Raw genomic sequence first — 9,501 nt, forward strand, 5'->3', positions numbered from 1 at the left:
TTACTATGAGGTAACGTGAAGGATCTAGGAACGATGTTAGTCATCAGTTCAAATCCTGCGCGCATGTTTTTACCAGCCATACAAATAGAAGTAGAAGGTCTGTGAAAGACTATTGCAGCCGGGGAGAAGCGGTGGACGAATATGTGGTTAGCGCGCTGGACTCGGCTTCGTTTGAACCAAGAGCCGGGGTCCTCACGTTGTGTTTTTGAATCTAAGAGAAGAATAAAAACTCCTAGTTTCTCCATGCTGTAGAAACCTAAGCGGGAATAAGCAAGCTTACAATATTCCTGCTTATAACAGCTTCAACCTGAGTGCCATCACTTTATGAATGTGATCGTGGATCTGGACGGGATTTGAGCCAAGTGGTGGCGCCTGGAAAGAGCTGGATGGAGGATCTGGCCCGAGGTGTGCATTGCACCAGCCGACAGAGCCGGCTGGCAGCAGAGTGTGTATTTCCGCCCTTGGTATGTGGTCATAATAAACAAACTTTACATAGCTTCAGACTATCACAGCCTTGTAAACATATTTTCAGCTCATTTTTTTTCCAGCAGCATAGAATTCCTCGAGAAGAATGGGATCAGTGGAGAGACTCATGCCAAAACTTCTTGCTCAATCGAAACAACTGGTAATAACAAATTCTATCTCGCTCATTGAGTCATTATACAAGTCATTGATTTTTAGCCTATCATACGGGAATTTACCCCTGAAGGACGCTTGGGGGCTCTCCCGTACGTGAACAATAAAAGGTGAAACGTCACTGCAGCTGGGCTAGATTTCTACAGTCGCTCTCTCGAGTCCGGACTTCCCTACCGCAATGTGAACGTTATAGAAAGAAACAAATATAGCAAGAAGCCAAACAAGTCCGGTGACGAACCCAAAGGTAGCACAAAACTAGAGAGCTGTTGAACTTGCGTTTACGAGGCTCCTGGCTCCGCTGATGATCACAGATCCAGTGAGATTAAGGTTAGTAGTTAGAACGTTGTGCGTTATATAATTATATCATAATTCGCTTTGTTTTGCTTCGAGAATTCATCTTCTAGATAACAACTTATTCCAGTAACTGATAGTGCACTTATCTTCCAAGGAATTTAGTTCATCTGCAAGTTTATGGTACGTATTTCAGAATAAATTCACACCTGTAAAAAGTAGCCCGTTTGAACGTGAAATAAATTCTTTACTGTTGTTTTCTTTGGTTATTTTCCCCTGCTCAGATATCTGCGAGGATCAGGCCTAGTCCGACGACATCGTGTGTACTGTAAGTAATGAACAGTCTTCATTTCGTATTAAATTCGATCGAAGTTATGCTGTTGTTGCTTTGTTGGCATTTCTCGACCGTCAGGTCGTGCGCGAATTCCTCGACAAGATACAACTAGAGAAGGGCTTTCCGGCAATCCATCAGAGACACCGTGAAAATGCCTTTATGCCGAGAAATGGCCGGTGCGCTCAGTAGAAACGTGCTAATATCGCACACTTTACGTACTACAATCTAAGTTTGAGGACAATTTGGTAAGTTAACTAGGATTTTAATCCAAAACATATGCTGAAAACAGGCTTGCAAGGACATGCTTGAACATGCCCTTAGAGGGGTTTTCCCGCCTCTCAAACCTGTGATGTGATAGGATAAGAAGACTTAAACGGAAATGACGCAAGTCTGAAATTGACCAATAGGGAGAGTAGTTCAGGCACAGCACTAATTTTGAAAGTTTAAGAAAGTTTATCATGGACGTTTCCGACCTTTAAAATATTACCACTCAATGCATGCTTTGTTTGTGGTCACTCTTGTGGAAGGCCAAGCCCGAGAGAGCACAGTTAGGCCAATGTGATTATGATAACTTTTTGAAACGCGCGATGGCACTGAACAAATTTCAATGCCACAGAAGTGTTTTAACGAAATAGCCTGCAACTTCAGCTTGGCAGAAACGTTTATGTCCTAACAACTAAATCTAAACTGACCAATATTCCTTGTTCTCGCTTCTTATCTGTCGATTCATCTTGCTCTATATTCCCGATCTCCCATTTTGCAATCTAATTAAAGCGAGCGAAGTTACATCCACGAGCCAAATCAAGCAAGATTTACCCCTTGGGGTTCTCATTTAAAAATACACCTACAAGGATATCATCTCAGATTGCATCGATAAAAGAAACCATTCTTTGCAATCACTTGACTCTCACTGACCTAAGCATGACCTCTACAATTCAGTAATGGCAAATATAAACTAGAGTTGCAAAAATTTGGAATTTGGCTAGGTGTAATTTAAAATCGCATTTCTTCAGTACTAACTAACAAGATCCAGAACAGCTTTTGAATAACATAGATCCCGTGCCACATTTCCACCTATTAGCAGTTCGGACTCAAAACAAACATCGCTTTACCGAATGAAATTTGAATTTTAAGTTTTTAGTTCCGAATTTACAAATTGCCATGCAAAACAATTACACATCAATCTTTCTCTGTCACCGGCTATGATATAGAGTACACAAAACGATTCTCTGTGGCTCCGAACAAATATAAACGCGCAGAAGAAGTCTACTGTAAAGAGTGTCGAAAACCTGGTTGAGAATTAAATGTTAACGCACAGATTGCAAAAACCTACGCGGTTCTGAGAGGTTGGCAAGGATTCCCCAACGTCAACTTAATCAAATTGAGAGATAAAGTGATTTTGGAATCAACTTGAAGGAAAACTGACTTTGTTTTATTTATCGCGACTCACGTGAACGTAAGAAGGCTCTTCGCACCCATACGCTAGGGCTGGTTTCCATATGATTGTTGCGATCGCACTACCCGGCGAGTAGAGTCTCCTTCGATCGTCCTATTTGTCTAGGAAGATCAAAGGAGACTCTGCTCGCAAGGTACGATCGCACCAGAAATCGTTGAGCAACCCTTACTCGACTACCAGTTTCCATATGATCGCCACGATCGCTACAGAATAATAATAAAAAATTAAAAAGCAAGAGAGGACCTAGATCGAACACCGATACACATCCTCGGTGTGTTTTTAGTCGGTGCGATCTCTGGAGAGTGGTGTTCAAATGATCACTACAATCATAACAAAAAACTGACTAGAACTGAGCCCACATCTCAGGGGCGACTGTTGTCGGAACGATCGCTACGATAACGTTCTCAGTGATCACAGCCTAGCCTTAAGTAAAGACACAGCGAACTATGCATCGTATTATATATACACTGGTTCTCACTGGTTCTCCAGTGCTCCTAAGCAGACTTTGTATTTTAAATGATCACATATAAAAAGGTCATCGTGGTATCATGACTACTGTACCGAGAGAACATTTCATATTAGAAGAAGAAACATTGATTACATGACCATTGTATCTGTTTCGGCCAAACTAGTTTGTGTACGGAGACCATTTACATGCTTGCAGTGTAAATAGTGCAGAAAGTATGCAAAGCAGCGATGAAATCAGTAGACCAACATGGTAATATCGACTAAACTGACTGTCTTCCCCCCAACTGAGTCTTTCAGATTATTACTTGTGGAGAATATGATGCCCTTGAAATTAGAAAGAAAAGAAAGTTACATACCTTTGTGTTTATATTCTGAACTCTTTAAACCAATCCTTTCAACGACCCCACAAATCGTCAAGGTTTACAAAACGAAGTTCGCGTGATGTTCCAAAATTGATAATCAACACCAGACACGCACAACGTGATGATGCCTGGTGTCTTCGTTCCCATTGAACAGCGGTCGGAAAGTAAGAGAAATGCGCACGCCTAGCTGACAAACAAACACGCGAGTTGCTGGTGTTTTACGGCTCTTGCTTTCGTTTTTAAAACCAATCAAAATGGATCCTGCAACGGAACTCTCGATAGTCTAGTCGCTCGTTTCCCCACGCTTGCGCAGTAAAGAACGAACTGAGACACAAGATTGCCGCTGTGTCGAGCATGAGACGCACGCGTGGCATGCGTCGTCACAGTACGCGGTCTCGTGAACTCGGCGAGATATTTTAATGAAAACCTCGAATGTTTATGGTCGGTTCTAGAGTCATTTGTGGGGTTTGCCGTCGAATTTCTCGCCCAGAAAGGTTGTTTTTAGGTTTAATCTGAAGATTTCACATCTAGGGTCTTTGCATCTTCCCCAGATAAATATTAAAGTGGGTCAAATAGCCCTGGGTGAGGGCAAAAAAGAAGGAAAATGCCCCATCCCAGGTTCATCCAGAAAAAACTACACGTCTTCGCAGCGATAAATTTAAAGTGAAATATATCATATTGAAAAGATGCCATTCACTCCGGCCGTTATGTTATGTCGTTTTGCTTAGCAGCGCGTCTAGCTTATCGTAAGGACTTAGGCCCAATTGTGTTCATATAAAAAGCGGCATATGCTGCTAACACGGCTCCCAATTCAGTCGAATTAGGCCAAAATTATGCCAAAGTTCTGAAGACAGGAATTATCGATTGTTATCGATTTTTACTAATCGATAGCGATCGATAAAGATGTTTTCCTGTGAGCAATCGATTATTCTCGATTGACTACGCCTTGAGCGTGTCAGATTAGTTCCCACTTAGTTCTTAACAGGAATTCTGTAGTAGCTGAATAAGACTCAATAACAACACATTTTCATTCAAGATGAGGCAAAAAGAACTTTTCTAAAAGGAAAAAGATGTCCAAAATTTTGCAGACGTGCCGGCTTCGCTGCATTACAGCATGTTCATATTATTCTTCAGGCTAAAGCGAAAGCTTGACTCTGTTTTGCCGACGACTTTTGCAGCCATTTTATCGGCCGTAGCTTTACTAGTCGTTCCAAAAATTCAGCTTCGAGGCAATACTGTACATTACCATTTTTGTTTTCTAAAGTCCAGGAAGTTGCTTTAAATCCCGGCAAGATCTGTGTTCAAAACTCACTTGAAAGCGCACCGATCGTGATGTTTTTAAAGGAACGAAAAATTCTTCGCCAGAAAGGTTTGAGGACTCTGTACACTTTGATATTCCATTCTGAGGTCGCCTAAAGGACTTGACTGCCATTTGCGATTCAACGTAAAAAAACAAAACAAACGAAAACAAAAACAAAAACAAAAAAACAAAGCCGAAATTTCAACTGGGGCGTTTCCTTTGGAAAGCCCGAGTAAAAAATGACAACATCTTTGTGTACATAACAACAGCGAAAAAATAATTCAGTGGCAAATTATTACAATAATTAGTGCGTTTTTCGAATATAGTATTTTTATTGAATTTTATTGATTAGTTGTCATTGGTAATAACTAACTAGGAAAGTCAAAATTCCCAGATCTACTGAATAAGCCGGGTAAACTAACAGAGGTTGCAGTTATTCTAAAACCCCAGGTTATGACGGTTATGACTGTGTAGCTAAGGCACCAAAAACTAAGACTGAATTTTTTATAATTCTTCAAAGAGCGTGAGCATCGTATACCTGCGCTAGAGTAGTGCCTCTTGTGAAATTGTGCGACTCAGATACTCGAATTATGCCCAAAAAATATGCTAGCTCAATGGGCTAAGGGCTATGCCTATTTTGGCATTGGTCACAATATTGTCTTGACATCTCCCTGACAATACTGCAATCTATTTTGAAACGGCACAGTTCTTCTGTACGGTGTATTTCAATAGTTAAGCTTGTTTTAAAAATTGTTATATGGCCTGTCTCTTAGGACTCGGAACTACCATATTCACGAATGTGATCGGCTAAAATCGATATAGACCACAGCCTAGATTTTCCCATCTAAACCGGCATCTTGATCGCTCTGCCTTTTACATTCGCACTGGGAAAGTTGAAAATCATTTGGCTTGTTTCCAATAAAAATGCTAAATAGAAGACCGTTAGCCCAAAAGACGAAAAGAAAAAAAAAAATAAATAAAACGAGCAAAATTTGATGAAAGTTCAAACCAGGCAATCAAAACAACAGCTAAATGCGAAATTGAGAGCGAATTATATTAAACGCATGTAAGAAAGTTTGTTCTATATATATAGTCGATAAAAGAAGCTAGAGAAATCGAAAACATACCGGTCAGTGGGTTCGACTCTCATAATTCTGACCAAATTTTTCATCCCATAAATTCACAAGCAAAATGGCAGCGCTTATAATTACAAACCGGCTACACCGAATTGAAGTTTTCTTGTTTTGTGAGCCATATAATGATAAACATCTTATCAACCGAGCTTGGTCGGCCTGTGTGGCAGCATCTTGACATCGGTCGTAAGTACAGACCTCACTGCGTTCTTCGAGTGCTCATGAGGAAATGAGTAATTGTCATTGAGGACTTAAGATGTATTATACTTTTGTGACCAAAAAAAAAGATTTTATGAAACTGATCATCGCCGTATCTTAAAATTTTTACATAATATAGAGTTAAATTCTCTTGATCCATATTTGATCAACAGGGGATTAAAGAGATAAGGAAACCTGCAAACAACTTCATGTTTACATTCTCCACGGAAGAGCAAAATCACAAGCTAAGGATGCCAAATGCGCCGGGGTTATCCGGTTATCCCGATGGAATGTAAATACCTGGCCTCCGGGCACTAATGAAATTTCAAATGCCCCACGTCGGGATTAAGATGTGAGCAGATAATGGCTATTGCCCGGAAAGATGGGTGCTGTTGGAATTAACTGATGAATTTAAGTTCGTGGCCGTTGTAGGGTAGTCCTGGCGAGAAGGCGCCACACTTAATATCTGGAACAAACCCAGAGCATCTTGGAACACGTCGAAAGATCTCCCACTGACACCCAGAAAATTCCCGGAACACCGCGAAGTAGCTACGGAACAACCAGTAACGTTAAAAATACTCGAATATAAATAAAAAAATATATTAAAATCTTAACAATAAAAAACTTACTGATTTATACGTGCTGAAATGGAGCATGGTTCGTCAGCGCTTAGCATTTTGCCTGATAAAACCCCGATAATGGACAACTCACAAATCGAGGAATTGAAAGTGAAGGATTTCAAAGGTAAACGATAATCTCCGAAGTTGTCCGAAGTTAAGCGAACACTTCCAAAACTAAAAGGACGGCTCCAAACGTTTTAAGAAGGGTGCCGAACATTCTGGAAGCTTCTAGAAAAAAACAGCAAATTAAAACCCTATTGAATTTATAACGTAGATTGGGTAATTTGTTTGTTTTTCTGCAAAAAAAAAAAAGACCGACATACATGATTACGTGAAGGATATTAAGTTTCTATTAATCCGAGGGTTGATGTGTCGTCAAGGCAGGGAACCAGGGATGCATGTAAAAGTCACTTAAAACACTACATGCGTGACACCTAAGGGACAAGATGATTCCTAGTCGGCACCAGATCTAGAGGAGCCATATTTTACTACTTACTTATTCTTGCTTTGAACTACTGTTGGTTGAAAGTTTTATTATAAGGTTTTTGACCCTAATGAGATCCTGAATTAAATCCGTCAAAATTATTGTTGTATTTCTTATTGTTCTTGTTATTTTTTTCTGGATTGACACTTTGGAATGTTGTTAAATCATTTGAGAAAAGTATTACGTCCTCGTTTACTTGGTGAAAGATAACAGCGCCACCTGTTGCTAGCTGCATTGCACAAAAGTACAATGCGTAGACTTTTTCACACTACGTTTATACACATCGAAAATTCGAGGACAAAAAAACGTCGAGAACGGTTACAAGCTCTTTTTTGCTCGGTGAACATGAATAATATGCCTCCCAAAAAGAAGACAAGGGCGGATCAAGATGCCAAAGAAAACGGTAAGTTAGACAGATGACGAAGTGGAGTAACCGTTAGGAATACAGTTTGTACAGTTCCCAAAAGGAAAGTGGAAGATTGGCAACGGTATGATATGTTGAAAACACTCTTAATTTTTACTTTAAGTGCTTATAACTAAAATCAAATAGGATTTCAGTGACCACTGCATTTTGTTATCACGAAATTGAAATCAGCATGTCAAGATTTAACTTTCAGAAAGTTTAAAAAATTTCAGTAACATTAAAGTGGCTCTGACCCCCCCCCCCCTGCCCCACCACTTCTCTTCATAATTCCGACTCTTACAAGGCAAAAAGTTGTATTTTGGCATGCTAACCACAGTTAGATAATAAAAAAGAGTCCCACGTTCGGACTCGTTGTTTTAGTTAAACGCAACCATAGGTAAGGTTAACGTTATGCTGTAGCTACGCTTATCTTATTGGCCGCGAGAATCACGATAGAATAGACCATTTTACAGTTGTCTGCTTGGTGACCGGGCTTTTGAATGGCAGCGAGGCTGGAGTTGACCTTGTTTTGATACAGACCTCACTGCTTTTGTCATGTAAATGCACCTAATTAGCATTAGAACAACTTGATTTACACAACAAAAGCAGTGAGGTCTGTATCAACACAAGGTCACCTCCAGCCTCGCTGCCATTCAAAAGTCAGGTCACTGAGCAGACAACTGTAAAATGGTCTAATGTTTTTCTTTTGTTTCACGGTATTATTTTGGCTTCAGGGATGAACTACTGGAACTACTCACGTAGTGGCTTTACATTCCAATTAGAGTGAAGTTCGTCATTGTCAATGTTAATATGTCTCGCTAGACAAACCAACTGGTAAAGAAACGTTTAAAACACAAAAAATAAAAGTGATCACAAATTAAAAGTTTGAATTACTGAAGTGATTCTAAATGAACTGAAATGACGTAGTGTGCAACAATGCAAAGAAGTTCCTTTCCAAAATAAAATTAAAATTTCGCCTCAATTCAGTGCGTCGCAACAAAAAGTGACATGGTGATTCTTGGCAACTGTTGGCTATTAAGAAAACAAGGAGACTCGCTTCAAATGCTCTAGCTTTTCTTGCTGTTATAGTGTGTTAAAGGAATATGTACTAGTTACTATCATCGCAGCCCGGTCCTCCTCTGCAGCGCACTCTTACACCCAGGGTCTCCCAAAATGTCCCAACACTCTAGTCACCCCAGAAATGAAACACTACTACTTTTTGAATAGCTCCTTGTTTTTGACACCATTATTATAGATCAACCGAATAAAGGGTCGCAGTAATGGATCAAAGAAGGAGTTCTAAAAAAACGCAGAAAACTGTTTAGAGCAACCTTAGGCCTATAGTTGGGCGCTTTAAGTTAGGAAGTATTGAAAGCAAACTGCAATACCTTGAAGGTGCTTTTTACTTTTCCCCAGAAACATTGCATTTGCTCGTTTTCGCCAATCTCTTTTGCCCAGTTAATAAAAGCGTGGTTCTCTTTTCTCTTTTTGTAGGGCCAGGGGACGAAGTGTCTTTGTTAACCTGATTTTACACCGAGAAACTGCCTGTGATAAATTTTACATCAATAAAACCTTTTCCAGAACTCGTTCTGTATATCGCAAAGCTCGATCCATCACTGCAGTAAATTTTGGACGATCGCTCCACGCAAACAAAGTCTAAGAACAGAAATGAAAGAAAGAAACGTAACAAATTATCCACGAGGTCTACAAGCAAATTGTTGTCAGTTTTATTAAGGTATAGGAAAAGGATGAGCTTTTCCGTGACCCAAACAAACCGGAACTACTCCGGAAATTCTTGATCGTTCTTCGCCTGCTT

The 9,501-nt window shown here is 40.0% G+C and overlaps 2 protein-coding genes across 3 annotated transcripts in view; one reads left to right on the plus strand and one right to left on the minus strand.

The window, feature by feature from the left end:
- LOC110049452 (uncharacterized) overlaps positions 1 to 3,744 on the minus strand; it is a 51,470-nt gene extending 47,726 nt beyond the window's left edge. Inside the window, exon 1 of one of the 2 annotated variants that reach the window (XM_089298725.1) lies at positions 3,542 to 3,744. The gene's annotated coding sequence lies outside the window, so the exon portion shown is untranslated. The remainder of the gene's footprint in view (positions 1 to 3,541) is intronic. The other variant, XM_089298727.1, reaches the window with a different exon arrangement.
- The window catches only part of LOC110049443 (uncharacterized), a 90,091-nt gene extending 82,700 nt beyond the window's left edge, over positions 1 to 7,391 (plus strand). The window contains exons 11-12 of the transcript XR_016210013.1: positions 1,212 to 1,255; positions 6,352 to 7,391. The gene's annotated coding sequence lies outside the window, so the exon portion shown is untranslated. The remainder of the gene's footprint in view (positions 1 to 1,211; positions 1,256 to 6,351) is intronic.
- The last annotated feature ends 2,110 nt before the right edge of the window (positions 7,392 to 9,501 follow it).

The sequence above is a fragment of the Orbicella faveolata genome, unplaced genomic scaffold, assembly GCF_042242905.1.
Source record: "Orbicella faveolata isolate gen_17 unplaced genomic scaffold, um_ofav_v1 contig_3, whole genome shotgun sequence".
Lineage (NCBI taxonomy): Eukaryota > Metazoa > Cnidaria > Anthozoa > Scleractinia > Merulinidae > Orbicella > Orbicella faveolata.